Source organism: Lissotriton helveticus, chromosome 5_1, assembly GCF_964261635.1.
Source record: "Lissotriton helveticus chromosome 5_1, aLisHel1.1, whole genome shotgun sequence".
NCBI lineage: Eukaryota > Metazoa > Chordata > Amphibia > Caudata > Salamandridae > Lissotriton > Lissotriton helveticus.
In genome coordinates, this window is record NC_136065.1 from 2,132,189,737 (window position 1) to 2,132,205,686 (window position 15,950).

Here is a 15,950-nt window from a genome sequence, read left to right on the forward strand (position 1 = left end):
CTATGGGCCAATCACCTGGCTATTAAACTATGGGACGATCACCTGGCTATTCAACTATCGGCCCATCACATGGCTATTCAACTAGGAGCTGATTGCCTGGCTATTGAACTAGGAGACGATATCCTGGCTATTCAACTAGGGGCCGATTTCCTGGCTATTCAACTAGGAGATGATCATCACCTGGCTATTCTACTAGGAGCCGATCGCCTGGCTATTCTACTAGGAGCCGATCGCCTGGCTATTCAACTAGGAGCCGATCACCTGGCTATTCAACTAGGAGACGATCACCTGGCTATTCAACTATCGGCCCATCACCTGGCTATTCAACTATGGGACGATCACCTGGCTATTCAACTATGGGACGATCACCTGGCTATTCAACTACGGGCCGATCGCAAGGCTATTCAACTAGGAGCAGATCACCTGGCTATTCAACTAGGAGCCGATCACCTGGCTATTGAACTAGGAGCCAATCACCTGGCTATTCAACTATGGGCCTATCACCTGGCTATTCAACTAGGAGCCAATCACCTGGCTATTCAACTAGGAGCAGATCACCTGGCTATTCAACTAGGAGCCGATCGCAAGGCTATTCAACTAGGAGCGGATCACCTGGCTATTCAACTAGGAGCCGATCACCTGGCTATTCAACTATGGGCCTATCACCTGGCTATTCAACTAGGAGCCGATCACCTGGCTATTCAAATAGGAGCTGATCACCTGGTTGTTCAACTATGGGCCAATCACCTGGCTATTAAACTATGGGACGATCACCTGGCTATTCAACTATCGGCCCATCACATGGCTATTCAACTAGGAGCTGATTGCCTGGCTATTGAACTAGGAGACGATATCCTGGCTATTCAACTAGGGGCCGATTTCCTGGCTATTCAACTAGGAGACGATCATCACCTGGCTATTCTACTAGGAGCCGATCGCATGGCTTTTCTACTAGGAGCCGATCGCCTGGCTATTCAACTAGGAGCCGATCACCTGGCTATTCAACTAGGAGACGATCACCTGGCTATTCAACTATGGGCAGATCACCTGGCTATTTTACTACGAGCCGATCACCTGGCTATTCAACTAGGAGCCGATCACCTGGCTATTCAACTAGGAGCCGATCACCTGGCTATTCAAATAGGAGCCGATCACCTGGCTATTCAACTAGGAGCCGATCACCTGGCTATATAACCAGGAGCCGATCACCTGGCCATTCAACCAGGAGCCGATCACCTGGTGATTCAACTAGGAGCCGATCACCTGGCGATTCAACTAGGGTCCGATCGCATGGCTATTCAACTAGGGGCCGATCACCTGGCAATTCAACTAGGAGCCGATCGCCTGGCAATTCAACTAGGAGCCGATCGCCTGGCTATTCAACTAGGAGCCGATTGCCTGGCTATTCAACTATGGGCCCATCACCTGGCTATTCAACTAGGGTTCAATCACCTGGCTATTCAACTAGGAGCCGATCACCTGGCTATTCAACTATGGGACGATCACCTGGCTATTCAACTACGGGCCAATCACCTGACTATTCAACTAGAAGCCGATGCTATTCAACTACGGGCCGATCACCTGACTATTCAACTAGAAGCCGATCACCTGGCTATTCAACTAGGAGACGATCACCTGGCTATTCAACTATTGGCTCATCACCTGGCTATTCAACTAGGAGCCAATCGCTTGGCTATTCAACTAGGAGCCGATCACCTGGCTATTCAACTATGGGACGATCACCTGGCTATTCAACTACCGGTCCATCACCTGGCTATTCAACTATCGGCCCATCACCTGGCGATTCAACTAGGAGCTGATTGCCTGGCTATTCATCTATGAGACGATCTCCTGGCTATTCAACTAGGGGCCGATTGCCTGGCTATTCAACTAGGAGCCAATCGCCTGGCTATTCAACTAGGGGCCGATCACCTGGCTATTCAACTAGGGGCCGATCACCTGGCTATTCAACTATGGGCCGATCACCTGGCTATTCAACTATTAGCTGATCTCCTGCTATTCAACCAGGACCCAAACACAAGGGTATTCAACTAGGAGCCGATCACCTAGCTTTTGAACTAGGGGCCGATCACCAGGCTTTTCAACTTGGAGCCGATCACTTGGCTATTCAACTAGGAGCCGATCACCTTGCTATTCAACTAGGAGCTGATCACCTGGCTATTCAACTAGGAGCTGATTGCCTGGCTATTCAACTAGGGCCAATCGCCTGGTTATTCAACTAGGAGACGATCACCTGGCTATTCAACTCTGGGCCCATCACCTGGCTATTCAACTAGGAGCCAATCGCATTGCTATTCAACTAGGAGCCGATCACCTGGCTATTCAACTAGGAGCCAATCACCTGGCTATTCAACTAAGGGGCAATCACCTGGCTATTCAACTAGGAGCCGATCGCCTGGCTATTCAACTAGGAGCCGATCACCTGGCTATTCAACTAGGAGCCGATCGCCTGGCTATTCAACTAGGAGCCGATCACCTGGCTATTCATCTATAGGCCAATCACCTTGCTATTCAACTATGGGTCCATCACCTGGCTATTCAACTAGGAGCCGATCACCTGGCTATTCAACTAGGAGCCGATCACCTGGCTATTCAACTATGGGCCCATCACCTGGCTATTCAACTAGGAGCCAATCGATTGGCTATTCAACTAGGAGCCGATCCCCTGGCTATTCAACTAGGAGCCGATCGCCTGGTTATTCAACTATGGGCCAATCACCTGGCTATTCAGCTATGGGACGATCACCTGGCTATTCAACTATCGGCCCATCACCTGGCTATTCAACTATGGGACGATCACCTGGCTATTCAACTATGGGACGATCACCTGGCTATTCAACTACGGGCCGATCGCAAGGCTATTCAACTAGGAGCAGATCACCTGGCTATTCAACTAGGAGCCGATCACCTGGCTATTGAACTAGGAGCCAATCACCTGGCTATTCAACTATGCACCTATCACCTGGCTATTCAACTATGGGCCTATCACCTGGCTATTCAACTAGGAGCCGATCACCTGGCTATTCAAATAGGAGCTGATCACCTGGTTGTTCAACTATGGGCCAATCACCTGGCTATTAAACTATGGGACGATCACCTGGCTATTCAACTATCGGCCCATCACATGGCTATTCAACTAGGAGCTGATTGCCTGGCTATTGAACTAGGAGACGATATCCTGGCTATTCAACTAGGGGCCGATTTCCTGGCTATTCAACTAGGAGATGATCATCACCTGGCTATTCTACTAGGAGCCGATCGCCTGGCTATTCTACTAGGAGCCGATCGCCTGGCTATTCAACTAGGAGCCGATCACCTGGCTATTCAACTAGGAGACGATCACCTGGCTATTCAACTATCGGCCCATCACCTGGCTATTCAACTATGGGACGATCACCTGGCTATTCAACTATGGGACGATCACCTGGCTATTCAACTACGGGCCAATCGCAAGGCTATTCAACTAGGAGCAGATCACCTGGCTATTCAACTAGGAGCCGATCACCTGGCTATTGAACTAGGAGCCAATCACCTGGCTATTCAACTATGGGCCTATCACCTGGCTATTCAACTAGGAGCCAATCACCTGGCTATTCAACTAGGAGCAGATCACCTGGCTATTCAACTAGGAGCCGATCGCAAGGCTATTCAACTAGGAGCGGATCACCTGGCTATTCAACTAGGAGCCGATCACCTGGCTATTCAACTATGGGCCTATCACCTGGCTATTCAACTAGGAGCCGATCACCTGGCTATTCAAATAGGAGCTGATCACCTGGTTGTTCAACTATGGGCCAATCACCTGGCTATTAAACTATGGGACGATCACCTGGCTATTCAACTATCGGCCCATCACATGGCTATTCAACTAGGAGCTGATTGCCTGGCTATTGAACTAGGAGACGATATCCTGGCTATTCAACTAGGGGCCGATTTCCTGGCTATTCAACTAGGAGACGATCATCACCTGGCTATTCTACTAGGAGCCGATCGCCTGGCTATTCTACTAGGAGCCGATCGCCTGGCTATTCAACTAGGAGCCGATCACCTGGCTATTCAACTAGGAGACGATCACCTGGCTATTCAACTATGGGCAGATCACCTGGCTATTTTACTAGGAGCCGATCACCTGGCTATTCAACTAGGAGCCGATCACCTGGCTATTCAACTAGGAGCCGATCACCTGGCTATTCAAATAGGAGCCGATCACCTGGCTATTCAACTAGGAGCCGATCACCTGGCTATTTAACCAGGAGCCGATCACCTGGCCATTCAACCAGGAGCCGATCACCTGGTGATTCAACTAGGAGCCGATCACCTGGCGATTCAACTAGGGTCCGATCGCATGGCTATTCAACTAGGGGCCGATCACCTGGCAATTCAACTAGGAGCCGATCGCCTGGCAATTCAACTAGGAGCCGATCGCCTGGCTATTCAACTAGGAGCCGATCGCCTGGCTATTCAACTATGGGCCCATCACCTGGCTATTCAACTAGGGTTCAATCACCTGGCTATTCAACTAGGAGCCGATCACCTGGCGATTCAACTAGGGTTCAATCACCTGGCTATTCAACTAGGAGCCGATCACCTGGCTATTCAACTAGGGTCCGATCACCTGGCGATTCAACTAGGGTTCAATCACCTGGCTATTCAACTAGGGTTCAATCACCTGGCTATTCAACTAGGAGCCGATCACCTGGCGATTCAACTAGGGTTCGATCACCTGGCGATTCAACTAGGGTCCGATCACCTGGCTATTCAACTAGGAGCCCGATCGGCGTACTCACCTGCCCAGCGCCTGGATATCCTGGATATCCTGAGGGTGATCGACAAATCCACAGAACATAATATAGTGGACAGTATAGTCTGCCTCCATAGATTCGAACCAAATGTGAGCCCCGCTCCTCTGCCAGCTTCTAAAACCTCTACCAACCCCACCAGGCTCTGGGTAGCCTCGCCCCACGACCACTCAAACACCTACCCCACCAACACCTGACCTACAGACCCAAAATGATCTCGGAAACCTTCTGGTTAAAGGTGTCAACCAATGAATGGCCTTGAAATAGGTGTCGAAAGCCAATCAGACATCATGAAATGAAGGCAGAGTCTGTACGTCACGAGTCAACCAGACGTCATCAGATGAAGAATGTTCCAGACATCACAAGTAAACCAGAGATTACCAAACGAGGAGAGATTCCATGATTAACCAACCATCCGGGCATCATCAGAGGAAGGAAGAAAGATCCTGGAATGCATTTTATTATATTTCCAAAGAAATATTAATTTAATCAACAAATATAAAAATAGTATAGTCATAGCTACAATGCAATAAACGATTTGAGAAACTTGTACAATCGATGCGTTCAAGCGCCTTCTCTGCTCCTTCTCTGAACCTACCAGGCCCAGCGCCCACGCGTCAGGGCTTCCAGGCACACATGAGTCAGGACACGGCTCAAACCCTTGTTTATTTACAAACGGAAGTCAGCGGGGGGAGGGAGGGTCGCATGGGCAGGGACCGAGTTTAATGGGGCACGGGGACCCCCGTGGACGGGGTCAAAGGGCAGCTCAAACATTTCCATGTGTTGAGTCAATACAAGTTCAAACAATGCAACGTCCTGTTGGAGAAGCAGCAAGGGGGGGGGCAAGGAGGGGGGGCCGGTGACTGCTGCGCACACAAGCACAGGAGGGGGTCGCCCCCGAGCCCCCCAACAATCAATACAATTCAGGTAATGGCACGGTAGGGGCGGGGGGGGGGGGGGGCTCCTCTCTCCATCACTGTTAGGCACGGTCTCAGTACCATTCACATTGGGTGCTGCCCCCCCCCCCCCACCCCTGGGGTAGTGGAGGGAGGGGGAGACTGCCCCAGGCCCCCCAGCACAGAGCCTCTAAAGATAAATAAGTACCACAGAAGACAGGCGGCTTAGACAAGTGTAAACCGCCTTGTAAAGAAACAGAGAGGGGGACGAGTGAGGCACTTAAATACAGAAAAGACACCTAAAGCGAGGTGGAGGGGAGGTAGAGGAAAGACTGTGAGACACCTCAGGTGTGTGGATACAGTGAGTGAGGGAGGTAGAGGAAAGACTGTGAGACACCTGAGGTGTGTGGATACAGTGAGTGAGGGGAGGTAGAGGAGAGACAGTCACACACCCCAGGTGTGTGGATACAGTGAGTGAGGGAGGCAGAGGAGAGACTGTGAACACCTCAGGTGTGTGGATACAGTGAGTGAGGGAGGTAGAGGAGAGACTGTCAAACACCTCAGGTGAGTGGATACAGTGAGTGAGGGAGGCAGAGGAGAGACTGTCAAACACCTCTTGAGTGTGGATACAGTGAGTGAGGGGAGGTAGAGGAGAGACTGTCAAACACCTCTTGAGTGTGGATACAGTGAGTGAGGGAGGCAGAGGAGAGACTGTGAACACCTCAGGTGTGTGGATACAGTGAGTGAGGGGAGGTATAGGAGAGACTGTCAAACCCCTCGGGTGTGTGGATACAGTGAGTGAGGGGAGGCAGAGGAGAGACTGTGAACACCTCAGGTGTGTGGATACAGTGAGTGAGGGAGGCAGAGGAGAGACTGTGAACACCTCAGGTGTGTGGATACAGTGAGTGAGGGGAGGTAGAGGAGAGACTGTCAAACCCCTCAGGTGTGTGGATACAGTGAGTGAGGGGAGGTAGAGGAGAGACTGTCAAACACCTCAGGTGTGTGGATACAGTGAGTGAGGGGAGGTAGAGGAGAGACTGTCAAACCCCTCAGGTGTGTGGATACAGTGATCGAGGGGAGGTAGAGGAGAGACGGTCAAACACCTCCGGTGTGTGGATACAGTGAGTGAGGGGAGGCAGAGGAGAGACTGTCAAACACCTCAGGTGTGTGGATACAGTGAGTGAGGGGAGGTAGAGGAGAGACTGTCAAACACCTCAGGTGTGTGGATACAGTGAGTGAGGGGAGGTAGAGGAGAGACTGTCAAACCCCTCAGGTGTGTGGATACAGTGAGTGGGGGAGGTAGAGGAGAGACTGTCAAACCCCTCAGGTGTGTGGATACAGTGAGTGAGGGGAGTTAGAGGAGAGACTGTCAAACACCTCAGGTGCGTGGATACAGTGAGTGAGGGGAGGTAGAGGAGAGACTGTCAAACACCTCAGGTGTGTGGATACTGTGAGTGAGGGAGGAAGAGGAGAGACTGTCAAACACCTCAGGAGTGGATACAGTGAGTGACGAGAGGAGAGACTGTCAAACACCTCAGGTGTGTGGATACAGTGAGTGAGGGGAGGTAGAGGAGAGACTGTCAAACACCTCAGGTGCGTGGATACAGTGAGGGAGGGAGGTAGAGGAGAGACTGTCAAACACCTCAGGTGTGTAGATACAGTGAGTGAGGGAGGCAGAGGAGAGACTCTCAAACACCTCAGGTGTGTGGATACAGTGAGTGAGGGGAGGTAGAGGAGAGACTGTCAAACACCTCAGGTGTGTGGATACAGTGAGTGAGGGAGGTAGAGGAGAGACTGTGAAGCCCTCAGGTGTGTGGATACAGTGACTGAGGGGAGGTAGCGGAGAGACTGTCAAACACCTTAGGTGTGTGGATACAGTGAGTGAGGGAGGTAGAGGAGAGACTGTCAAACACCTCAGGTGAGTGGATACAGTGAGTGACGGAGGTAGAGGAGAGACTGTGAACACCTCAGGTGTGTGGATACAGTGAGTGAGGGGAAGTAGAGGAGAGAGAGTCAAACACCTCAGGTGTGTGGATACAGTGAGTGAGGGAGGCAGAGGAGAGACTGTCAAACACCTCTTGAGTGTGGATACAGTGAGTGAGGGGAGGTAGAGGAGAGACTGTCAAACACCTCTTGAGTGTGGATACAGTGAGTGAGGGAGGCAGAGGAGAGACTGTGAACACCTCAGGTGTGTGGATACAGTGAGTGAGGGGAGGTATAGGAGAGACTGTCAAACCCCTCGGGTGTGTGGATACAGTGAGTGAGGGGAGGTAGAGGAGAGACTGTGAACACCTCAGGTGTGTGGATACAGTGAGTGAGGGAGGCAGAGGAGAGACTGTGAACACCTCAGGTGTGTGGATACAGTGAGTGAGGGAGGCAGAGGAGAGACTGTGAACACCTCAGGTGTGTGGATACAGTAAGTGAGGGGAGGTAGAGGAGAGACTGTCAAACCCCTCAGGTGTGTGGATACAGTGAGTGAGGGGAGGTAGAGGAGAGACTGTCAAACACCTCAGGTGTGTGGATACAGTGAGTGAGGGAGGTAGAGGAGAGACTGTCAAACACCTCAGGTGAGTGGATACAGTGATCGAGGGGAGGTAGAGGAGAGACGGTCAAACACCTCCGGTGTGTGGATACAGTGAGTGAGGGGAGGCAGAGGAGAGACTGTCAAACACCTCAGGTGTGTGGATACAGTGAGTGAGGGGAGGTAGAGGAGAGACTGTCAAACACCTCAGGTGTGTGGATACAGTGAGTGAGGGGAGGTAGAGGAGAGACTGTCTAACCCCTCAGGTGTGTGGATACAGTGAGTGGGGGAGGTAGAGGAGAGACTGTCAAACCCCTCAGGTGTGTGGATACAGTGAGTGAGGGGAGTTAGAGGAGAGACTGTCAAACACCTCAGGTGCGTGGATACAGTGAGTGAGGGAGGTAGAGGAGAGACTGTCAAACACCTCAGGTGTGTGGATACTGTGAGTGAGGGAGGAAGAGGAGAGACTGTCAAACACCTCAGGAGTGGATACAGTGAGTGACGAGAGGAGAGACTGTCAAACACCTCAGGTGTGTGGATACAATGAGTGAGGGGAGGTAGAGGAGAGACTGTCAAACACCTCAGGTGCGTGGATACAGTGAGGGAGGGAGGTAGAGGAGAGACTGTCAAACACCTCAGGTGTGTAGATACAGTGAGTGAGGGAGGCAGAGGAGAGACTCTCAAACACCTCAGGTGTGTGGATACAGTGAGTGAGGGGAGGTAGAGGAGAGACTGTCAAACACCTCAGGTGTGTGGATACAGTGAGTGAGGGGAGGTAGAGGAGAGACTGTCAAACACCTCAGGTGTGTAGATACAGTGAGTGAGGGAGGCAGAGGAGAGACTGTCAAACACCTCAGGTGTGTGGATACAGTGAGTGAGGGGAGGTAGAGGAGAGACTGTCAAACACCTCAGGTGTGTGGATACAGTGAGTGAGGGGAGGTAGAGGAGAGACTGTCAAACACCTCAGGTGCGTGGATACAGTGAGTGAGGGAGGTAGAGGAGAGACTGTCAAACACCTCAGGTGTGTGGATTCTGTGAGTGAGGGAGGAAGAGGAGAGACTGTCAAACACCTGAGGTGTGTGGATACAGTGAGTGAGTGGAGGTAGAGGAGAGACAGTCACACACCTCAGGGGTGTGGATACAGTGAGTGAGGGGAGGTAGAGGAGAGGCTGTCAAACACCTAAGGTGTGTGGATACAATGAGTGAGGGGAGGTAGAGAAGAGACGGTCAAACACCTCAGGTGTGTAGATACAGTGAGTGAGGGGAGGTAGAGGAGAGACTGTCAAACACCTCAGGAGTGTGGATACAGTGAGTGAGGGGAGGTAGAGGAGAGACTGTGAACACCTCAGGTGTGTGGATACTGTGAGTGAGGGAGGAAGAGGAGAGACTGTCAAACACCTCAGGAGTGTGGATACAGTGAGTGAGGGGAGGTAGAGGAGAGACTGTGAACACCTCAGGTGTGTGGATACAGTGAGTGAGGGGAGGTAGAGGAGAGACTGTCAAACACCTCAGGAGTGTGGATACAGTGAGTGGGGGGAGGTAGAGGAGAGACTGTGAACACCTCAGGTGTGTGGATACAGTGAGTGAGGGGAGGTAGAGGAGAGACAGTCAAACACCTCAGGTGTGTGGATACAGTGAGTGAGGGGAGGTAGAGGAGAGACTGTCAAACACCTCAGGAGTGTGGATACTGTGAGTGAGGGGAGGTAGAGGAGAGACTGTCAAACACCTCAGGTGTGTGGATACTGTGAGTGAGGGAGGAAGAGGAGAGACTGTCAAACACCTCAGGAGTGTAGATACAGTGAGTGAGGGGAGGTAAAGGAGAGACTGTCAAACACCTCAGGTGTGTGGATACAGTGAGTGAGGGGAGGTAGAGGAGAGACTGTCACACACCTCAGGTGTGTGGATACAGTGAGTGAGTGGAGGTAGAGGAGAGACTGTCAAACACCTGAGGTGTGTGGATACAGTGAGTGAGTGGAGGTAGAGGAGAGACTGTCAAACACCTCAGGAGTGTGGATACAGTGAGTGAGTGGAGGTAGAGGAGAGACTGTCAAACACCTCGGTGTGTGGATACAGTGAGTGAGGGAGGTAGAGGAGAGACTGTCAAACACCTCAGGAGTGTGGATACTGTGATTGAGGGGAGGTAGAGGAGAGACTGTCAAACACCTCAGGTGTGTGGATACTGTGAGTGAGGGAGGAAGAGGAGAGACTGTCAAACACCTCAGGTGTGTGGATACTGTGAGTGAGGGGAGGTAGAGGAGAGACTGTCAAACACCTCAGGTGTGTGGATACAGTGAGTGAGGGGAGGCAGAGGAGAGACTGTCAAACACCTCAGGAGTGTGGATACAGTGAGTGAGGGGAGGCAGAGGAGAGACTGTCAAACACCTCAGGAGTGTGGATACAGTGAGTGAGGGAGGTAGAGGAGAGACTGTCAAACACCTCAGGTGTGTAGATACAGTGAGTGAGGGAGGTAGAGAAGAGACTGTCAAACACCTCAGGTGTGTAGATACAGTGAGTGAGAGAGGTAGAGGAGAGACTGTCAAACACCTCAGGTGTGTAGATAAAGTGAGTGAGGGAGGTAGAGAAGAGACTGTCAAACACCTCAGGTGTATGGATACAGTGAGTGAGAGAGGTAGAGGAGAGACTGTCAAACACCTCAGGTGTGTAGATACAGTGAGTGAGGGAGGTAGAGAAGAGACTGTCAAACACCTCAGGTGTGTAGATACAGTGAGTGAGGGAGGTAGAGGAGAGACTGTGAAGCCCTCAGGTGTGTGGATACAGTGAGTGAGGGAGGTAGAGGAGAGACTGTGATACACCTGAGGTGTGTGGATACAGTGAGTGAGGGGAGGTAGATGAGTGACTGTCAAACACCTCAGGTGTGTGGATACAGTGAGTGAGGGGAGGTAGAGGAGAGACTGTCAAACACCTGAGGAGTGTGGATACAGTGAGTGAGGGAGAGGAGAGACTGTCAAACACCTGAGGTGTGTGGATACAGTGAGTGAGGGGAGGTAGAGGAGAGACTGTGAACACCTCAGGTGTGTGGATACAGTGAGTGAGGGAGGCAGAGGAGAGACTGTGAACACCTCAGGTGTGTGGATACAGTGAGTGAGGGAGGCAGAGGAGAGACTGTGAACACCTCAGGTGTGTGGATACAGTGAGTGAGGGGAGGTAGAGGAGAGACTGTCAAACCCCTCAGGTGTGTGGATACAGTGAGTGAGGGGAGGTAGAGGAGAGACTGTCAAACACCTCAGGTGTGTGGATACAGTGAGTGAGGGAGGTAGAGGAGAGACTGTCAAACACCTCAGGTGAGTGGATACAGTGATCGAGGGGAGGTAGAGGAGAGACGGTCAAACACCTCCGGTGTGTGGATACAGTGAGTGAGGGGAGGCAGAGGAGAGACTGTCAAACACCTCAGGTGTGTGGATACAGTGAGTGAGGGGAGGTAGAGGAGAGACTGTCAAACACCTCAGGTGTGTGGATACAGTGAGTGAGGGGAGGTAGAGGAGAGACTGTCAAACCCCTCAGGTGTGTGGATACAGTGAGTGGGGGAGGTAGAGGAGAGACTGTCAAACCCCTCAGGTGTGTGGATACAGTGAGTGAGGGGAGTTAGAGGAGAGACTGTCAAACACCTCAGGTGCGTGGATACAGTGAGTGAGGGAGGTAGAGGAGAGACTGTCAAACACCTCAGGTGTGTGGATACTGTGAGTGAGGGAGGAAGAGGAGAGACTGTCAAACACCTCAGGAGTGGATACAGTGAGTGACGAGAGGAGAGACTGTCAAACACCTCAGGTGTGTGAAAACAGTGAGTGAGGGGAGGTAGAGGAGAGACTGTCAAACACCTCAGGTGTGTAGATACAGTGAGTGAGGGAGGCAGAGGAGAGACTCTCAAACACCTCAGGTGTGTGGATACAGTGAGTGAGGGGAGGTAGAGGAGAGACTGTCAAACACCTCAGGTGTGTGGATACAGTGAGTGAGGGGAGGTAGAGGAGAGACTGTCAAACACCTCAGGTGTGTAGATACAGTGAGTGAGGGAGGCAGAGGAGAGACTGTCAAACACCTCAGGTGTGTGGATACAGTGAGTGAGGGGAGGTAGAGGAGAGACTGTCAAACACCTCAGGTGTGTGGATACAGTGAGTGAGGGGAGGTAGAGGAGAGACTGTCAAACACCTCAGGTGCGTGGATACAGTGAGTGAGGGAGGTAGAGGAGAGACTGTCAAACACCTCAGGTGTGTGGATTCTGTGAGTGAGGGAGGAAGAGGAGAGACTGTCAAACACCTGAGGTGTGTGGATACAGTGAGTGAGTGGAGGTAGAGGAGAGACAGTCACACACCTCAGGGGTGTGGATACAGTGAGTGAGGGGAGGTAGAGGAGAGGCTGTCAAACACCTAAGGTGTGTGGATACAATGAGTGAGGGGAGGTAGAGAAGAGACGGTCAAACACCTCAGGTGTGTAGATACAGTGAGTGAGGGGAGGTAGAGGAGAGACTGTCAAACACCTCAGGAGTGTGGATACAGTGAGTGAGGGGAGGTAGAGGAGAGACTGTGAACACCTCAGGTGTGTGGATACTGTGAGTGAGGGAGGAAGAGGAGAGACTGTCAAACACCTCAGGAGTGTGGATACAGTGAGTGAGGGGAGGTAGAGGAGAGACTGTGAACACCTCAGGTGTGTGGATACAGTGAGTGAGGGGAGGTAGAGGAGAGACTGTCAAACACCTCAGGAGTGTGGATACAGTGAGTGGGGGGAGGTAGAGGAGAGACTGTGAACACCTCAGGTGTGTGGATACAGTGAGTGAGGGGAGGTAGAGGAGAGACAGTCAAACACCTCAGGTGTGTGGATACAGTGAGTGAGGGGAGGTAGAGGAGAGACTGTCAAACACCTCAGGAGTGTGGATACTGTGAGTGAGGGGAGGTAGAGGAGAGACTGTCAAACACCTCAGGTGTGTGGATACTGTGAGTGAGGGAGGAAGAGGAGAGACTGTCAAACACCTCAGGAGTGTAGATACAGTGAGTGAGGGGAGGTAAAGGAGAGACTGTCAAACACCTCAGGTGTGTGGATACAGTGAGTGAGGGGAGGTAGAGGAGAGACTGTCAAACACCTCAGGTGTGTGGATACAGTGAGTGAGTGGAGGTAGAGGAGAGACTGTCAAACACCTGAGGTGTGTGGATACAGTGAGTGAGTGGAGGTAGAGGAGAGACTGTCAAACACCTCAGGAGTGTGGATACAGTGAGTGAGTGGAGGTAGAGGAGAGACTGTCAAACACCTCGGTGTGTGGATACAGTGAGTGAGGGAGGTAGAGGAGAGACTGTCAAACACCTCAGGAGTGTGGATACTGTGAGTGAGGGGAGGTAGAGGAGAGACTGTCAAACACCTCAGGTGTGTGGATACTGTGAGTGAGGGAGGAAGAGGAGAGACTGTCAAACACCTCAGGTGTGTGGATACTGTGAGTGAGGGGAGGTAGAGGAGAGACTGTCAAACACCTCAGGTGTGTGGATACAGTGAGTGAGGGGAGGCAGAGGAGAGACTGTCAAACACCTCAGGAGTGTGGATACAGTGAGTGAGGGGAGGCAGAGGAGAGACTGTCAAACACCTCAGGAGTGTGGATACAGTGAGTGAGGGAGGTAGAGGAGAGACTGTCAAACACCTCAGGTGTGTAGATACAGTGAGTGAGGGAGGTAGAGAAGAGACTGTCAAACACCTCAGGTGTGTAGATACAGTGAGTGAGAGAGGTAGAGGAGAGACTGTCAAACACCTCAGGTGTGTAGATAAAGTGAGTGAGGGAGGTAGAGAAGAGACTGTCAAACACCTCAGGTGTATGGATACAGTGAGTGAGAGAGGTAGAGGAGAGACTGTCAAACACCTCAGGTGTGTAGATACAGTGAGTGAGGGAGGTAGAGAAGAGACTGTCAAACACCTCAGGTGTGTAGATACAGTGAGTGAGGGAGGTAGAGGAGAGACTGTGAAGCCCTCAGGTGTGTGGATACAGTGAGTGAGGGAGGTAGAGGAGAGACTGTGATACACCTGAGGTGTGTGGATACAGTGAGTGAGGGGAGGTAGATGAGTGACTGTCAAACACCTCAGGTGTGTGGATACAGTGAGTGAGGGGAGGTAGAGGAGAGACTGTCAAACACCTGAGGAGTGTGGATACAGTGAGTGAGGGAGAGGAGAGACTGTCAAACACCTGAGGTGTGTGGATACAGTGAGTGAGGGGAGGTAGATGAGTGACTGTCAAACACCTCAGGAGTGTCGATACAGTGAGTGAGGGGAGGTAGAGGAGAACCTGTCAAACACCTCAGGAGTGTAGATACAGTGAGTGCAGGGAGAGGAGAGACTGTCAAACACCTCAGGTGTGTGGATACAGTGAGTGAGGGGAGGTAGAGGAGAGACTGTCAAACACCTGAGGTGTGTGGATACAGTGAGTGAGGGAGAGGAGAGACTGTCAAACACCTGAGGTGTGTGGGTACAGTGAGTGAGGGGAGGTAGATGAGTGACTGGAAAACACCTCAGGTGTGTGGATACAGTGAGTGAGGGGAGGTAGAGGAGAGACTGTCAAACACCTCAGGTGTGTGGATACAGTGAGCGAGGGAGGTAGAGGAGAGACTGTGAACACCTTAGGTGTGTGGATACAGTGAGTGAGGGGAGGTAGAGGAGAGACGGTCAAACACCTCAGGTGTGTGGATACAGTGAGTGAGGGGAGGTAGAGGAGAGACTGTCAAACACCTCAGGTGTGTGGATACAGTGAGTGAGGGGAGGTAGAGGAGAGACGGTCAAACACCTCAGGTGTGTGGATACAGTGAGTGAGGGGAGGTAGAGGAGAGACTGTCAAACACCTCAGGTGTGTGGATACAGTGAGTGAGGGAGGTAGAGGAGAGACTGTCAAACACCTCAGGAGTGTGGATACAGTGAGTGAGCGGAGGTAGAGGAGAGACTGTCAAACACCTCAGGTGTGTGGATACAGTGAGTGAGGGGAGGTAGAGGAGAGACTGTGAACACCTCAGGTGTGTGGATACAGTGAGTGAGGGGAGGTAGAGGAGAGACTGTGAACACCTCAGGTGTGTGGATACAGTGAGTGAGGGGAGGTAGAGGAGAGACTGTCAAACACCTCAGGAGTGTGGATACTGTGAGTGAGGGGAGGTAGAGAAGAGACTGTCAAACACCTCAGATGTGTGGATACAGTGAGTGAGGGAGGTGGAGGAGAGACTGTCAAACACCTCAGGTGTGTGGATACTGTGAGTGAGGGAGGAAGATGAGAGACTGTCAAACACCTCAGGTGTGTGGATACTGTGAGTGAGGGGAGGTAGAGGAGAGACTGTCAAACACCTCAGGTGTGTGGATACTGTGAGTGAGGGAGGAAGAGGAGAGACTGTCAAACACCTCAGGAGTGTGGATACAGTGAGTGAGGGGAGGCAGAGGAGAGACTGTCAAACACCTCAGGAGTGTGGATACAGTGAGTGAGGGAGGTAGAGGAGAGACTGTCAAACACCTCAGGTGTGTGGATACAGTGAGTGAGGGGAGGTAGAGGAGAGACTGTGAACACCTCAGGTGTGTGGATACAGTGAGTGAGGGGAGGTAGAGGAGAGACTGTGAACACCTCAGGTGTGTGGATACAGTGAGTGAGGGGAGGTAGAGGAGAGACTGTCAAACACCTCAGGAGTGTGGATACTGTGAGTGAGGGGAGGTAGAGAAGAGACTGTGAACACCTCAGGTGTGTGGATACTG